We start from the raw sequence: 17,359 nt of genomic DNA, 5'->3' as shown, positions 1-17,359 counted from the left end.
ATCAAAAGCATGTTTGGACACTCAGTAGTTTGTCAAAGTCTCAATTTTGTAAAAGCCTTTATCAAAATTCTTGGTCCATTTTGATAGGCACAGATGAGTATTTTCATGTAATACTAAAAACAACAAATCAAATCATATTATTGGAAGAATGGCATTTTTAAAAATTAAACACTGAAGAAATAATGCATTGAATTTGCTCCTTATTGAAAGTAAATGTTTTCTCTTGAAGTAAAAGATGAATGTCCAACTATTAAATTTACTAAAATTTTAAAGTTGAAGACATCTTAGTGTTTGAAACAATACAACTAAAAGAAATCTTCCTTAGAATTAGTTACCAGTGTCATTATTTTCTTCTATAATTTGTTTGATTGTGGTCTTGCTGAGGAAGAATTTCATCTTGGAGCTAAGAATTCTGATGTTCATGTCTTATAATAACAGATCATGTCATTAAAGTTTTTTGACTCTATGTTCTCTTTCCAGTTTAAATTGATGAGATAGCAAATATATGGAAATTTATTCTGCCTGTTTGTAGCCTTCATCATATTCAAAGTTGAAAGATGCATTTGGATGGTGTGGGTTGGAACGGATGGCAGGTGATCAGAATTAATTAGGAATGCACACACAGGAATAGAATTAGAAGTACAAATTATAAGTATCTTCATTGGTGGTTTATGAAAAATGGAATGCCAGATTTCTTCAGTGATTATAATTTCTGTTCAATTTATGAGCCATTATACAGTATTCTGATCTGATAAATTTTTAGTGGATTTATCTTAAGGCTTTATTAAGCTGAATAACAAATGGGCACATGCTTTATTGAGATGGACAGTGTACTGAAGCCAGTAGGTTTCCTAGATGATTTAGAACCTGGATAGCTATTTCACTGGTTTATTGTGTTCACCTCCACTAAAGACAATTACTATGCCCTGTTGAAAAAGTAGTGTGGAATAATTGCTGTAACACATGAAATTTGATTCTGAATTCCCAGTATGAAACGCTGTCTTGAAACAAGTTCATGTTAGCATGAGATTGATGGAAAATTTCATAGGAGGTAGTCACTCTAAAGTCTTAAAAAAGTATTTTGGTACCTTGATGCCATTTTGATTATTAATCTTAAAAAAATCCAGAGAACATATTCAAAATACCAATAAATGATTTCTGTTTTGCATAATTAACCATAAATGCCCATAATGAGTAATAAATCCATGCAGTTGAAATATAAAATCCAATATCCTTTCTAAAAGTAAAAGCAAAACTGATTAGAATGGAGTAAGAAAAATATCCGGAGTAGCAGTTAATCAGCTAGTATAGTCATTTTATGTTTTGTCTTTTGTTTACTTACCTTTCCCTAATAGACAAGAAGCAACTTATAGGCAGACTCTAGGTCATGTACATGATTGCATCTCAGGTACCTGGCTTTTTCCCCTGATATATTAGCTCAATAAATATCTGATGAACCACTGTTTCTGAAAATAATCAATGGCTGGCTGAAACATTTATTTGTGAATGTCTTGAAGGAGACTTGTAAGTGAAAGATCTACTACGTGCATTTTTGTATATCTTGATTATTGCAGTATCTTGGTTAAAGAAGTTTTACATAATATAAATTATACTTCTGTTTTCACAGCTTTGAAGAACTCTAATCCATGTTTCCTGCAGTATATTGATGCTTTTTATGTTATAACTCCACACGCCCTAAGCCTAACACAAAACTTCTCATGTCTTTTTCTCTATTGCTATCAGCTTAGCTCAGTTCTTTATCACGTTAAAATTAGTTTACAACAACAACCTAAGAACTGATCTCTCTGTCTAAAGCAGTGTTTTACTTCATTCTCTTTTCTTGACATTTGACATTGAATGATGCAATAACTAGTGACATTTCTTATTATATTGAGTTATTATTTTTTCATTGTCATGTTTTACACATTTGTCTTGGACAAGAAAATGTCTTACAGGGGGTGCCTGGGTGGCTCAGTCGGTTAAGCCACTGCCTTCGGCCTAGGTCATGATCCCAGGGTCCTGGGATTGAGCCCCGGCGGGGAGCCTGCTTCTCCCTCTCCTCCCCACTCGTGCTCTCTCTTGCTATCTCTCTCTCTCTCAAATAAATAAATAAAATCTTTAAAAAAAAGAAAATGTCTTACAGATAGGTGGGATTTGTTAAATTTTGATTACCTCATTTCATTCTTATCTATGAGCCCATTTCATTTCCCTTTGCATTTTCTGTAATATCTATATGTTTTTTAGAGAACACATCTCAACTATGTTTTCGTGTTTAATGTTTATCAACATAAATATTCTAATTCTCTAAGTCTTTGATTAGGTAACAGAGACTTGGTTTCCTCTATTTGGTGTGTGTGTATTTATGTACATGATGTCAAGACAAATTGATTTTTACATTTTACCATTTTATTGTGTATAAAGTTAGATGACTGTTAATTATTCTGTGATTTATTCACAGGATGTTAAAGACAGTATCATTTCTAACCCTTTCTTATGTCATTTTATGGTGTGTTTGGTGATGCTAGATCAAATTAATTTTAGATTCCTGTAGTAATACTATTCTTTTCAAACTAGGCATTGTGTATTTTCCAAATTTTGCACAGAATATGAAGGTGAATGAAGGGATTTTGTGTGTGTGTGTGAGATTGGCTTTCATTGAGATCAACACATTTCCAGAATCTGAATCTTCAGTTATTCACAAGCATGCCTCTTTAAAATAAATATTTTTTTATTTATAACTACCCTAAAAGGCTTATGTATATTCACTAAGACCAGGTGGATTTATGAGGAAGATCCTTCCCTAAGACAAATCTTACAAGACTTTGAATATAGAAAAGGACTTTATTAAACTGTTGGTTTCCAATAAGCATATTCTGGAAAGACTAATGAACTGTCAGGAGCAATTCTCTTCCTTAGTTATTAATTTGGCTGCAATTGCTGAAGTTAGAGGGTTCTCTCATGGTAAATTAGCAACAAGAATTTAACCCTCCTCAATGGTGTGTTATTAGCAGCAAGTAGGACCAAATATTTTGAGTAAAATGATGTTTATTGACTGTATAAGTATTAATCAGGGTTTATTATATAACCAGGTAGGCAATTGCATTGATACATACTTGCATGTATCATTGAGAGTTTAAGCAAGACTTATCTTCTAATGGTCACTATTTAGAATTCCCAAATTTAATTAGAGCATCCTTTCATATACTCTGATTAGAGAACAGGACAACATTTTTTATCCACGAAGCTTCTGTCTAGTTTCAGTTCATTTCCATATGTGATCTGAGGCACAGTCATTATAATATTTCTCTGGTGACAAAGTAAGTGATACTATTGTAGTCTTGAAATAGGAAGCTCAAAGACTCTTTGAACCAACAAGTTCTTAAATGTTACATAACATAATAAGTAGTAAGGAGTCATATCTGAAATCCCATGACCTGAATATTATTGTCGAATTTACCTTAGTAACTGAGGAAATGATGTTTGGGGCAAAACTGGATTTATTTATTTATTTATTTATTTATTTATTTATTTATTTATTGTGAATTGTGTAAAACTGGATTTATTTTTAAGGCTTGGTGTTTCTGTTTCCCCAAAATAAAGGGGGTTTGTATCCTAAAAAACCTCCTCAAAAAGGGCATCCTAGAACTATTCAAAGTCCCTACAAAGGAGAGAATTTAGTTTTTTCAAATTCAGTGAATTCAAACTTTTTTTAAAACATATTCCCTACTATTGCTTTCCTTCCACCAGATACCAATACTGGCCAATGTTCTTAGAATCTGAATCTTTAATCATTCATAAACGTTCTTTAAAATAAATATTTTTTAAGTATACCTATCTTAAAGGATTGTGTATATTCACTAGGGCCAGGTAGATTTTATGGGGAAGATCTTTCCTTAAGACAAATTATAGTGAACAAGGCAGAAATATTCAACTAGTGGCAGAAGCCAGCCAGAAATCAGTGAATAAGACAGACATAGCCCTCCCCCATAGAACCTAAATTCTAAAGCTCAGTCATCCTCCATATTAACCAAATCCTTCTGAGACTAACCTTTAATTAATGGTTATATGTGTCCCCAGCTCTTAATTCAAGTCTAGTTAAGAGGGGCTCCCTGCATTCTTGTGCATTCCTTGCCTTTCCTAAACACTGCTACTAATTAATTTCAAAAAATTGATTTCAAAACTAATTATTTCACTTTTCTTATTTATAGAGATAAATAAGATCAACTTCAGTTGACCATAGGATCATCTTAACTTGACAGTTATTTCTTTTTGATCTAGACTTATCTAGATTTCTAGTTTGTTTCATAGAACTCCTTAAAATATTGCGGTCATTTTGAATATTTGACCTTTTTTAGACTCTAACCTTTAGCTATTTCCAATAGCAGTTAATCAGAAATAACCACACAAAGTAACCAGTTAAATATTTTTTCCCGAAACTGAAGCATTGGTTAGCAAATAATACCATCCACCTTTTTTTTTAAGATTTTATTTTTTTATTTGATAGAGAGAGAGAGAGAGAGAGAGCACAGGGGAGCCAACAGGACTGGGGGTAGGGGGAGGAGCAGAGGGAGAGGGAGAAACAGACTCCATGCTGAGTCGGGAGCCTGACATGACCTGATCCCAGGACCCTAAGATCATGACCTGAGCTGAACTCAGATATTTAACCAACTGAGCCACCCAGGCACCCAGACCATGTACTGTTTTAATACTACATTTCCAGGTTAAATGCTAGACACAATATGATTTGAAAAAGCAAAAAGAAATACAGGCCTGGATAAAAAGAATATTAGTATTAGCTCTCTGTATTTCTACTACTTAACTAAATTTATAGTATTTTCTCTTTTTCTTTCTCCTCCCTCTCTTCTTTCCTTTCTTCCTTATCCCAGAGCCCAAAAGTCTCTGTTCTGTACACCCTACAGATTAAAAATTTCCTAAAACCAACCAAACCTACTATTCAGGAAATTTCTAATTACTTTGTGTTTCTCACCAATGGTGCTCTTCCAGATTAAACTCTATTTTGTCATGTTTGTGTCTGTGGAACTTATTTGTTTGGGTGATTTCATATGATTTTATTATTACTATTTTTTAAATTTAAATTTTGTTAGTTAATATACAGTGCAGTATTTATTTCTGGTGTAGAATTTAGTCATTCATCACTTACATACAGCACCCAGAGCTTATCAAAGGTGCCCTTTTTAATATCCATCACCGATCTTAGCCCATCCCTCACCCACCTCCCTCCGTAAACCTTCAGTGTGTTCTCCATCATTAAGATTCATTTATGGCTTGTTTCCCTCTCTCCTTTTTTTCTTTTTCCCCTTCCCACATGCTCATCTGTTTTCTTTCTTAACTTCCACATATGACTGAGATCATATGGTATGATCTCTGACTTATTTCACTCTAGCTCCATCCATGTCATTGCAATGGCAGGACTTCATTCTTTTTGATGGCTGAAAAATATTCCATTGTATATATGTATCACATCTTCTTTAGCCATTCATTCAGTCCCATTTGGACTCTCTTCATAATTTGGCTATTGTAGTTAATGCTGCTGTAAACACTGGGGTGCATGTACCCCTTTGAATCAGTACCTTTGTATCCTTTGGGTAAATACCTAGTAGTACAATTGCTAGGTCATAGGGTAGTTCTATTTTTGACTTTTTGAGGAACCTCCATACTGTTTTCCAGAGTGACTGTACCAGCTTGCATTCCCACCAACAGTGCAAGAAGGTTCCCGTTTCACATCCTCACTAACACCTGTTTTTTCTTGTGTTGTTAATTTTAACCATTCTGACAGGTGTGAAGTGGTATCTCATCATGGTTTTGATTTGTATTTCTCTGATGATGAATGGTGTTGAGCATCTTTTCATGTGTCTGTTAGTCATCTGGATGTCTTCTTTAGAAAAGTGTCTATTCATGTCTTCTGCCCATTTTTTGACTGGAGTACTTGTTTTTTGGGTGTTGAGTTTGGTTAGTTAATCAAATATGTCGTTTACAAATATCTTCTCCCATTCCATAGGCTGCCTTGTTTCCTTTGCTATGCAGAAGCTTTTTGTTTTTTAATGTTCAGTTAGCCATTGTATCATTAGTTTTTGATGTAGTGTTCAGGGATTCAGTAGTTGCGTATAACACCCAGTGCTCAAAACAACAAGTGCCTTCCTTAATGCCCATCACCCTGTTACTCCATCCCCTCAGCCCCCTCCTCTCTGAAACCCTTAGTTTGTTTCCTGGGGTTCATAGTCTCCCATGGTTCATGCAGAAGCTTTTTATCTTGATGAAGTCCCAATAGTTCATTTTTGCTTTTGTTTCCCTTGCCTCCAGTGACATGTCTAATAAGAGATCAGGTCAAAGAGGTTTCTGCTTGTGTTCTCCTCTAGGATTTTGATGGTTTCCTGTCTCACATTTAGGTCTTTCATCCATTTTGAATTTGTTTTCGTGTACGGTGTAAGAAAGTGCTTCAGTTTCATTCTTCTGCATGTTGCTGTCCAGTTTTCCCCACACCATTTGTTGAAGAGTGCCTTTTTTCCTTTGGATATTCTTTCCTATTTTGTGGAAGATTAGTTGACCATAGAGTTGAGGGTCCATTCCTGCATTCTCTGTTCTGTTCCATTGATCTATATGTCTATTTTTGTGCCACTACCATACTGTCTTGATCACTACAACTTTGTAATATAGCTTAATATCTGGAATTGTGATGCCTCTGGTTTTGTTTTTTCTTTTTTGGAATTGCTTTGGCTATTCGGAGTCTTTTGTGGTTCCATACAAATTTTAGGATTGTTCATTTAGTTCTGTGAAAAATGCTGATGGTTTTTTGATAGGGATTGCATTAAATGTGTAGATTTCTTTGGGTAGTACAGACATTTTAACAATATTTGTTCTTCCAACCCATGAGCAAAGAGTGCTTTTCCATTTCTTTTGTAAGTGTTCTATAGTTTTCAGAGTACAGATCTTTTAGCTCTTTAGTTAGGTTTATTCCTAGGTATCTTATTGTTTTTGGTGCAATTGCAAATGGGATTGATGCCTTGATTTCTTTTTCTGTTGCTACATTATTAGAAATGCAACAGATTTCTGCACATTGATTTTATATCCTGCAATTCTGCTGAATTCATGTATGAGTTCTTGCAATTTTTTGGTGGAGTCTTTGGGGTTTTCTACGTAGGGTATCATGTCATCTGCAAATAGTGAAAGTTTGACTTCTTCCTTGCCTGTTTGGATGACTTACATATTTTCCTTCTTTAATCTCTGGATATTTTGGAAAGTTCTTTCTAGGAAAATTTTTAGTTGTCACGCACTTGTTATATGTATATCAGAGGGAGTTTTTTATTCATGGGTAATCAGACAACCAGGTCATAAAATTAGAATTACCTCACGGGGTGTACATCAACAGAGAAATTTAAATATATTACTTAAATATATTATTTTACATATTACATGAGAAAACAATACTGTTTTTGGTAATATTGATAACAATATAATTGAGCAAGTACTATGAGTAAGGGACTGTGTTATCTCTTTCAATCAAAAGACAGTTTGCTTATGGTTACCAAGATAACAGAGGTAACAAGTGCCAGAGTCAAATCTGAGTCTGCTGGCAGAATTGCTGCTGCTTGTAAACACTGGACTGACATGACTTTGTTATATGAATTATAAAATGTGTACTTTAACATTAATTTTATTTTATATGTTTTATTTTTGTTCATCATGCCAATAATATTTCTGAGTTTACTAGAAAAAGATTATGCACATAATAGACACTTTAATACATATTTAAACCTAAAACAACTTATTAGTTAAAAAATAAACTCAGTCCTATGTCTTCAGTAATATTGGTGATTTAGATAAATATAACAATAAATTTGTAATAATTTTTATATACTTGACTTGGGATGAAACACAAACAAAATCCCATAACAGAAGAAAATAAGTCACAAATAATCAAACTGTTTCACATATACAGAAAGTGTGAAGAGTATTTAAAAATCCCTTCTGTGGTAGTAGAGCAATGAGAGCATTCATGTGGAATCTATTTCATTTTAGACTGTGTTTCTAGTCAAGCAAAACCAGAATTCTCCCCACGAGAGAGTGTCTAGATCAAAGAAACTGCTTCTTACTCAGTTTCTTAAACCACAAAAATATTTGAAATACATTTCAAGCTCCCCATGTCCATATAACCTTCCTACTAGATTTATATTATCTCTGAGCATCTTATTAATTGGTCATTGGGAAGAATGTCCTTCCTAGGATATATTGTTAGTTGCTAAGGGAAAATATTCAACGTGCATATTAGCAACGTATTTTCCCAATTATACAATGAATAAAAGAAGGTAGGGGACCTCTGGTGTATAAATGGATGATGGAAGAATTAGGTGGCTGAGGAAATTGCAGACAGGAAGAATGATAATTTTATATAGCTATAAAGACAATTACAAGGATTGATATAATCATCCTTTTAAAGTATAAGAGTAGAATAATGGAAGTTTTACAAAAATGAAGTGATGTAATTGAAATGTAGCCAAGATTGAATGAGGTCAGTATACATAGGCACCATGGAATCTGAATGAGGGATTCTTCCAGGTTCACCTGTCATTTACACTGGCTATTGATTACTCAGTATTTATAAAGTATAATGTAATATAAAATAAGACATTATAAAATATACTAACTCATGTTGAGTTGAGATAATTCTAAGTTAAATGGACTAGTTATGTTATGTGGAATGGTTATTATCTGACCTGCACATCTCCTCTTAATGGATAAGTTGTGGTGAGGAAGAAACCTCAGAAAAGCACATCTTGATGGTTTCCTGCTAAGGTCTGAAAAATTTTTAGATAGTACTCAGCTCCATGACATATTCAACTACACCTTAGACATGCTAACTTTTTGGTACAACTAAAAGTTTAATTTGGGTCACTTCTGGTATTCTCTCCAGAGAGTTTTCATAGAGTCCTTTTTTGATCTTCCAGATTCCCAACCACATTCATTTATGTTAAATAAAATGATTGGAATAAAGTTTTAGAATTCTTACCTCATAGAGTACATGACTAAAATGAAGGATGATAATATAGTTTGTCATTTAAACTAAATATTTTGAGATTGAAAAAGAGTGATATTAATAATTATGTCAGGACAGTAAGGATAAACTAACACTTCCTGAGATTAACCAGAATGCATATGGTTATATTCCACCTAAAAGTGACATGTGTGTTAGAAAATCCTCCAAGTATAATTTTTTCAGTGAATTAAAAAAAATTTATTTAGTTCATTTACTTTTACAAATTATACCTGTTTTTTTTTTTCAGCATCCAACACATTTGTCTTTTATTCCCTAAAACTGCCACAAAAAGAAGCAAATAGTTAATATTACATTTCTCCTTTTGGTCTTCTACCTTATATTTATATAAGGAAGTCGGCAATCCCTTTTTAGACCTTAGTTCAGAGCTTAATTTTAGTCTTCTTTTATACATTAAAACAAGAGTTGGAGAAAAACAAACTGAAGAGGATAATTTTTTTCTAGGAAAAAAATAATTCCTTAATTCTTTGTTGTCTACCCTAATGCCTTAATATAATTTCAAGGCTTCTTTGAAGACTTAAAAAAAGGCTTTGTGATTTTTTTTCCTTGGGAATGCCACTTAGTAGGTGCCAAAACATATTTAGCAGGTGGTAGCTAATTTTCATTTTAATGAAGCTAATCTTTACAGAGTAGGATAACATAAGGTTTTACCATCTGTGTGTATCCTATTTAGTTTAACCAGGTTGGAGAAACCTAAAAGAACGTCTATGAAACAAAAAGCTAGATGTTGTTCAACAACAGAGTTAACTCCCTGAAAGCATCACTATTTTAAATATCAAATATATAGGGAGATTATAAATGACAATATATTGGCCCCCAATTTTCCCTAAACTAAATATTCATGATTTGCATTTAATGATCTTTTAGAGCATTACTTAGGAAGGCGTTTTGAATTAAGATTTTTAATATAAGACATCTGAAATCTAACTGACGATTCCTCAGAACAGAAATGCTAAAAGCATATTTCAAGAACCAGAGAATTTAAAATATTTTGCATTCTTAATTTTTCCTCTCTTACACATCATTGATGATAGCTTCTCTATACAATTCGTATTTTCAGCTTTTGTTTTAATACACATTTAAATCATTTATTAGCTTCTGTTTTCTTGCAAAGTTTAAGAAACTTTTGCATTTATGGGGGTGTCTAAGTTTGAACACATTAAAATATTTTTATGAAAAAAAATTATGGCATATGTTTGTTTTTATCTCAAGAAATGGAAAGTTCTCATTGCTTTTTAAAAGCCACTTAAATCTTATTCTATATAAGTACTACATAAAAATGGAAATTGAACATTTATTAAATACTTAGATTAATAAGGTATTTAGGATATCATAAATTCAATGAGAATAAAAAATGGACTAAAAGAAAGTAAATATCTTATGGCTCAAAATAAAATGAGATACATGTAAAATGGAGGAAGACAATAAGAAGGGGAAGTGGAAAGGGCGGGAGAAAAAGTGAGAGAGAGAGGGAAGGAGAAAAAAGACAGTGGAAGGGATATTATAGACAAATATGAAGAGAGGAAGAGGGAGGAATCAACATTTGCATGAATGTTTTAGTTATTTTTGTTTTAAGTTTTATAAAGTTTTAGTTATTTTTGTTTTAAGTCTTATAAAGTAGTATAAGGAGGTTAGTGTGATTTGAAAATAAAGAACTAGCATTATTAGGGAACTGAGTCAGTTCACGATTGATTGCACAATAGAGTGAATTTTAGATACTTAGAAAAAATCTCCACATTTTTAGAAATAGTGAACTTTGGGCATTAAGAGCATTTATATGTATCAACTATACTTAAGTAACAAAGATAACAAACTTATGTTGTGAAGAGAAATTTGCTGACCAGATAAAAATAAGATGATTAGTTTTAGAAGATTATTTACTTTTCAAAGGGATTCCTGAATGGTCTTTTTTGTAAAATAATTGCTCTAATGAATTTAATTGGTTTTAAAAATATTAATTGCTTGATTGATGGACTAGGGATGAATAAACTAAACATGACAAAATTAAAAGCTTTTTAAATTGTGAATGTACCAGACATGAAGTTAAAACATTTCTGAAAGTATTGTGCAAATTATTTTGCAATAGGTACAGATTATGGTCAGTTTTGTGAAAGTACAACGTATTTTTTTCAGACTTACTGTGTTTCCGGCATCTTACTAGAATTTGCTTACCATAGTTTCTTTTATTAACAACCTTTATCCGGGAATTTAGTGATTCTTTTCCAGCTTAAGTTTTTCAAGTCAATATTGTTTCCCAAACTCATTTTTTCCTTCATAATTTCCATTTTTGTGCTTTGTTCTGTATTTTATGGCATTTATTCCACTAGATCTTCCAGTACAATAATTAGGATATCAAGAGTGGTACTTCTTTTCTGACTTCGTCTCCTAAAGTTGAATTTTTTTTTTTAAAGTTTGTGTATGTATTCCTTTGGAGATTAAGTAAAAAAGTCTTGTGTTTAAGTGGACTTCAATCTTTACATTCTCTTCTTTTTTATTAAGGCTGTCATCTGAATTCTGAGCAATTCTTGTTTCATTTAGAGCTAGTCTTCTTTGTGTGTTTTATTTTTTATTTCTTTGACTGCCTTTAATTTGCCTACCCACATTGTAGTCTGATTGTTGGGATGCTTCAAGTAGGTAAATCCTGAAACAGTGGGCATGTGTCTTTAGTGCTGAAGTGGTACCAGGTCGCACAGAATCTCTCTCATCTCCAGGAATCAGAGAAATCCTGTCTGCTGATTTTCTCAACCACAGAGGTAGGCTCTCTTTGCCTGAGGACTATGGAAAACAATGACCCGCACCTGGTTTTGCAGCTCCTCTGGGGTCATTGAAACTACTCAGATCTTTTGGGTGAATATTTCTTAAATGAGCATTCTTTTTAATTCATTAGAGCTTTCCAATATTACTCACACCCTCCCAGAACTCCCTTTCTTTTCTGGGATTTATTCAGATATTCTGTTCCATTCCCCTAGTCTTTACAGCTCTGTTCCCCATTCTTTCATTATGGCAGAGAGTTACATGCTATTTCTTATGAATGGCAGTAGAAATATAGGCCTATAGATGCTCCAGCCCTGCCCAATAGTCCCAAAAGATTCTTCTTTCAGGAGGAATCTGGTTAATTGAATTAGATTAGGAAGGGAAGGACATCAGGAATGCACTCAGAAATCCCCAGTGATTTATTTGCAGAAATATATTTTAATTGACTAATTTGGCAATACTTTACTTTTTCTACAGTAGAAGCAAATAATACACTCTGGGGGTAGCCAACTATTGTATGGCAAGAAATGAATACTGGCATCTGGGACCTGGTAGGTGGTGCCAATGGGCTCATTCTTACAGCAACCGAATTTGACATTTGTTGAACACCTGAAGTATGCTCTAGGCACTGTGTCAAATTGGTCTATGAGATGAAATATGAATAAGACAAAGATCCTGCTTTCGATATGCTCACGAAACAGGGATTGGCACAGGAGGCATGATGTTAATGGTAAGCATGTCAACTTATGGGGACTTCCAGCTTCACAATCTTCTCCAAGGTAAATGATTACAGGACACAGAGACAGTGTCACACCAGCACCATCTCACCGTGCCTTCTCCCTTGGGTACCAAAATTCTGCAAGCTCTTTAGTATGCTCTCTGAGGTATGTGTCCTTTTAAGCCGTAGTGAACAAAACATGCCAGCAGCCTCCAGTCTCACTCTGTGTGATCTTCAGGTTGCTCAACTCTGCAATCAGAGTCTGTTAGGTTGGAGTCCAATAACAAGTCACAGTGGAGCTATTGTGGGTCTGTACTGTCATCAGTGTTTAAAATTTCTTCCTGATACACCTTTACAGTTTTACCCTAAGCAGTAAATGATTGCTTACATATATTTGAGATTGTGATTAATATGACAGTAAAGATGAGTAAAATAATCAGAAGACATGCAGCAGAATGATGATTTTATTTCTAGATGTAGGCATAGCATCTTTTTGGTGCATTAAATTTTTGAACTGATTTTCATTCTTGGATCATAGTACAGTTTTGTCGTTTTTTTGCTGTTGTTGTCTTTATGTGAGTTCAAAGCAGAATAGCTTATTAATATATATGTACCTTAGGTTTTTTTTATAATTCATTTGGAAATTGGTTGTTGGACAAATGATAAATTAAATAATCAATGTTTCTTTTAAAAATAACTACTTTAGGGATGCCTGGGTGGCTCAGTTGGTCTGCCTTCGGCTCAGGTCATGATCCCACGGTCCTGGGATTGAGTCCCACATCGGGCTCACTGCTCAGTAGGGAGCCTGCTTCTCCCTCTGCGTGCTATTCCCCCTGCTTGTGCTCTCCATCTCTCTCTCTGTCAAATAAATAAATAAAATCTTAAAAAAAATGACTAGTTAAAAAGTAAACGGTTATACCCTTACCACAAAGTGAGCAAGCATTTAAAATATTCTAAAAATGTATTTCTATTACAGTTAAGAAAATTTCCATTTCTATCTTATAAATTCAATTAATACTAGAAAGAATCACTTTGAATGCTTACATCTGTTTAAAATTACATGTAACTAAAAACTTTATTAAAAACTTTCATTAGCTGGGACACCTGGGTGGCTCAGTTGGTTAAGTGTCTGACTGTTGATTTCTGCTCCGGTTTTGATCTCAGGGTTGTGGGATCAGCCCCATGTTGGCCTCTGCCCTTATCAGGGAGTCTTTTTGAAATTCTCTCTCTCCCTCTTCCCCCTCCTCACTGCATGCTCTGTTTCCCTCTCTCAAATAATAAATAAATATTTAAAACATTATTCATTAGAATTAATATCAAACATTCCATAATTATTAAAAATTAAAAAACAAATTTTCTTTAAGATATTTTGCAGGTGTTTTCTACCCTAGGTAAAGATGTTGCCAAACTAAAATCAAATGGATATATATAAAAAGGAATGAACACAAAACAAATTTATTTTGATGTTTTGGACGGTCTTATTGAATATAACATGCTCACATCCACCTACTTGATATTAGAAAGAAATGTTTTAAGTAAGAATGCTGGTCTGAAACATCAAAAGTATAGTTATTCTGCAAGTGTTTTTAAGGGTGAATTAATTTTGATACAAAGGTATGTGTTATCTACCCGGGTTCTTGGAACTTGATGGAAATAGTAGTATTATTTTTTCAGATAATAGCAGTGATCTAAGGCCATATGATTTTCAAAAGCAAAGTAAATAATTGAGTCTTCTTATTTGGGTGGTTTTAAAACTAGTCCCTTGAAATATGGATACTTTGATCATAGTCTTATTTAAAGACTTGCTCCTCTGAGAATTCGGAATTCCTTGTACTAATTATGTGCTTGCCATTTGCAGCTGAAATGTGACAATGAAGTAGTAATACCTTCTATTCTCATTATAGTTAGCAAGTACTAAATTTCTAAAAAAACTAACCCAGAAACAAAAAGTCATTTCTAGTTGAATATCAGAGACTGTAGTTTTAAATAAGGTGGAGTTACTTTCTGCTTTCTAGCTCTGGATAATAAGTTTACTAAGGTCATTTTACAAGTAAGTGATTAAACAAGATTATAACATCTTGGCATCAGAAACTTAATTGTACATCAAATTAATCTACCCCATCTCAAAGAGATACACAACCAAATCTTCTAAATTAGATTAGAATTTATGGTCCCATTCAAATTCCCTGATCTCATTACCAATTTTTATGAGACTTCTTTAAAAGAATTTTTAATGTTCTTCAAAGTATCTGATAATACATTATGAGCTTATTTCCTAGATCATTATACCTACATTTCTCAATCCAGTAGACTTTCAGTGGTCTGCTTAAATGCCCACCCCTCCAAGAAACTGATGGCCAGTCCCAGAGCAGCATGATTACCTTTCCTTTGAACATTCAGTGTATTGTATGTTTTTATTTTTCTTATGCTACTTATAGCATACGTATAGCCATGAATAGCTAAGAATTATTTTTCCTGTTTTATAAAGATAGGGTAAACCTGTAAAGGAAGTTTTAAGTACTTAATAAAATGCCAAGGATCGGGTGCCTAGGTGGCTCAGTTGGTTAAGCGACTGCCTTCAGCTCAGGTTATGATCCTGGAGTCCCGGGATCGAGTCCCACATCGGGCTCCCTGCTCAGCGGGGGTCTGCTTCTCCCTCTGACCCTTTTCCCTCTCGTGCTCTCTGTCTCTCATTCTCTCTCTCAAATAAATAAATAAAATCTTAAAAATAAATAAAATGCCAAGGATCTCTAATAGCTATACTACATAACAATCATGAATATTTATTGAACTTAATGAGGTGCAAGGTATTGAGGTAGGAACTGTAGGAGTTCAAGAAGTGTGAACCATTTTCCCTGATGTCCAGGCAATAATAGTCTAGTTGAAGAGATGCAAAGTAAAAACATGAAGATATCAATAAAAGATTTATATATCAGTTCAGGACCAGAAATGTGTAGTTCATGATGATTGTTAACTATGTTAAGCAGACTATAATTGCAATATGACTAAATAAGAAAAAAAAAAACACATTAGAATGCTGCATTGATAAAGGACTTTTATGTAAATTGGAATAATAATTGTGATGAATGGGTAAAATTTGGATGGCTAGAATAGAGGAGTAAAGGTATTCTTTGCATATGGAAAAATCTAGCAAAATCATAGAGATGTACACATGAGTGACTGAAAGATCCATCCTGTGAGATGAGATTCTAAGAGAAAAATAGCAGATGGAAGGAAAAATGAAATTCCTAGGGGCTTTTGTGTGATAAAGAGGATATGTGCCAGGCATGTGCACCTAAGTAAGTTTGAAAAATAGGATTCAGTTTGATGGTGTTAAGCAGACCTCATGTAGAAAAACACAGAAATATTTCAGAGGTAAATAATTATAGAAAGTGGCATTAATTTTATTGAACAAGAAAGTTACATCAAACAATATTAAATGAAAATAGGTTTAGAATCCAATTATAATTCTTCTGTATTTGCATATTAACTAGGGAAAGGAGAAAGTATAAAATAAATTTATGAAACCTTTAAAATTAAGGAGAAAATTTTATCTGTATTTTGTTATAATTTGGGCAGTTTAGGGTAGTATTAACTGAATTTCTAGAAGTATATGTGGCCAAGATTTAAAGAATACAAAAATATATGATACGCAATATAAAAAAAATCAATTTTAGACAAGTTTGATTCCAGAAAGTGGTGGTAGAATTCTAAACGATTCTGTGATAAAGGAGTTAAAATCTTTTCTAGGAAACTGGAGATGAGAAGAACATTAAATCTCTGGACAGGACTATAGGTGACTTTGTGGCACAATATATGTGTGGCCATTAAAAGTGTCACAGAAACTCAAAATGGATTTATGTTAAGTAAAATTTTAATTAAAGAAATATGAAAGAGGGAAACTGTTGTTTAAGTAAATGTACTATATTTCATTTGCATGAGAAAAATACACAGAAGAAACATTATTGTTAATTATATTGAGAAACAATTGTCATGATTGGTGAGTACTGATCTTATTTAATGTTTGAGTTAGTGACAGCTTAAAAGTTGTATTTCTAATTAGATTAAGAAAAATCACTGCATTCCTTAACTATATGCAATAATATCATTTCTGTTCTTTTCTGTTGCTTTGCTGAATGCAGTTTTTGGGAATTTGAAAGTGTAGAGCCTTAAGATACCCTAAACTGATACACAGTCAAGTCTTCTAAGACAATGTGTTGATATTGAATGTATCTTCAAATTTCTACTCATGATATAACAGAAATAAAACAGGTAGGGGAGATTTTAATCCTTGGTTTCTGGAAATCTTTTTACCTTCTCTAAAATGCCTTTTCTTTCTTTTTTCCTCTTGTTAATTGTGGTTCTTTATGTCTCTGTTAGTTTCTTGTGACTCATAAGTGTTTTTTTCCTCCAATACTTTCTCATTCCCACCTCCTGCTTAGACTACTGTTACTTGTCTGCCTTAATTTCACCGCATATCTCCTTGAGAGAGTAGTCTACCTTCACCATATGCATTTCCTCAATGTCAATTCACTTCTTAATCTATTACAATCAACCTTCCTTTGTCCTCAGTATTTTGATGATTCTGCTTTCTCAGAATCACATGTAGCTGGCATTTTGGGCAGCTTTACATGCATTATTTCACTTGAGTCTTCTTTAAAGAGTGTCATTCATATATTTCCTGCATAGATCTTCCTCTGAAACTACAGACATATTCCCAAATTATGCTCTCTCAGATACCTGGATGTCCTTGATGTTTCATCACCTGGATGAAAGCATCTCAGATTCAAGACATCTAAAAATCTAAAATTATGTTA

The 17,359-nt window shown here is 33.3% G+C and overlaps 1 protein-coding gene across 1 annotated transcript in view; it reads left to right on the top strand.

Moving 5' to 3' along the window:
* The window catches only part of GRID2 (glutamate ionotropic receptor delta type subunit 2), a 1,398,327-nt gene that overhangs the window by 174,319 nt on the left and 1,206,649 nt on the right, over positions 1 to 17,359 (top strand). The gene's annotated exons all lie outside the window — the stretch shown is intronic.

This window comes from Eumetopias jubatus, unplaced genomic scaffold, assembly GCF_037043125.1.
Source record: "Eumetopias jubatus isolate StellerSeaLion01/CBP00866 unplaced genomic scaffold, mEumJub1_p1.0 scaffold_2, whole genome shotgun sequence".
Classification (NCBI taxonomy): domain Eukaryota; kingdom Metazoa; phylum Chordata; class Mammalia; order Carnivora; family Otariidae; genus Eumetopias; species Eumetopias jubatus.
The sequence above is the reverse complement of the archived record's forward strand: the minus strand, read 5'-3'. Positions and strand labels throughout refer to the sequence as shown.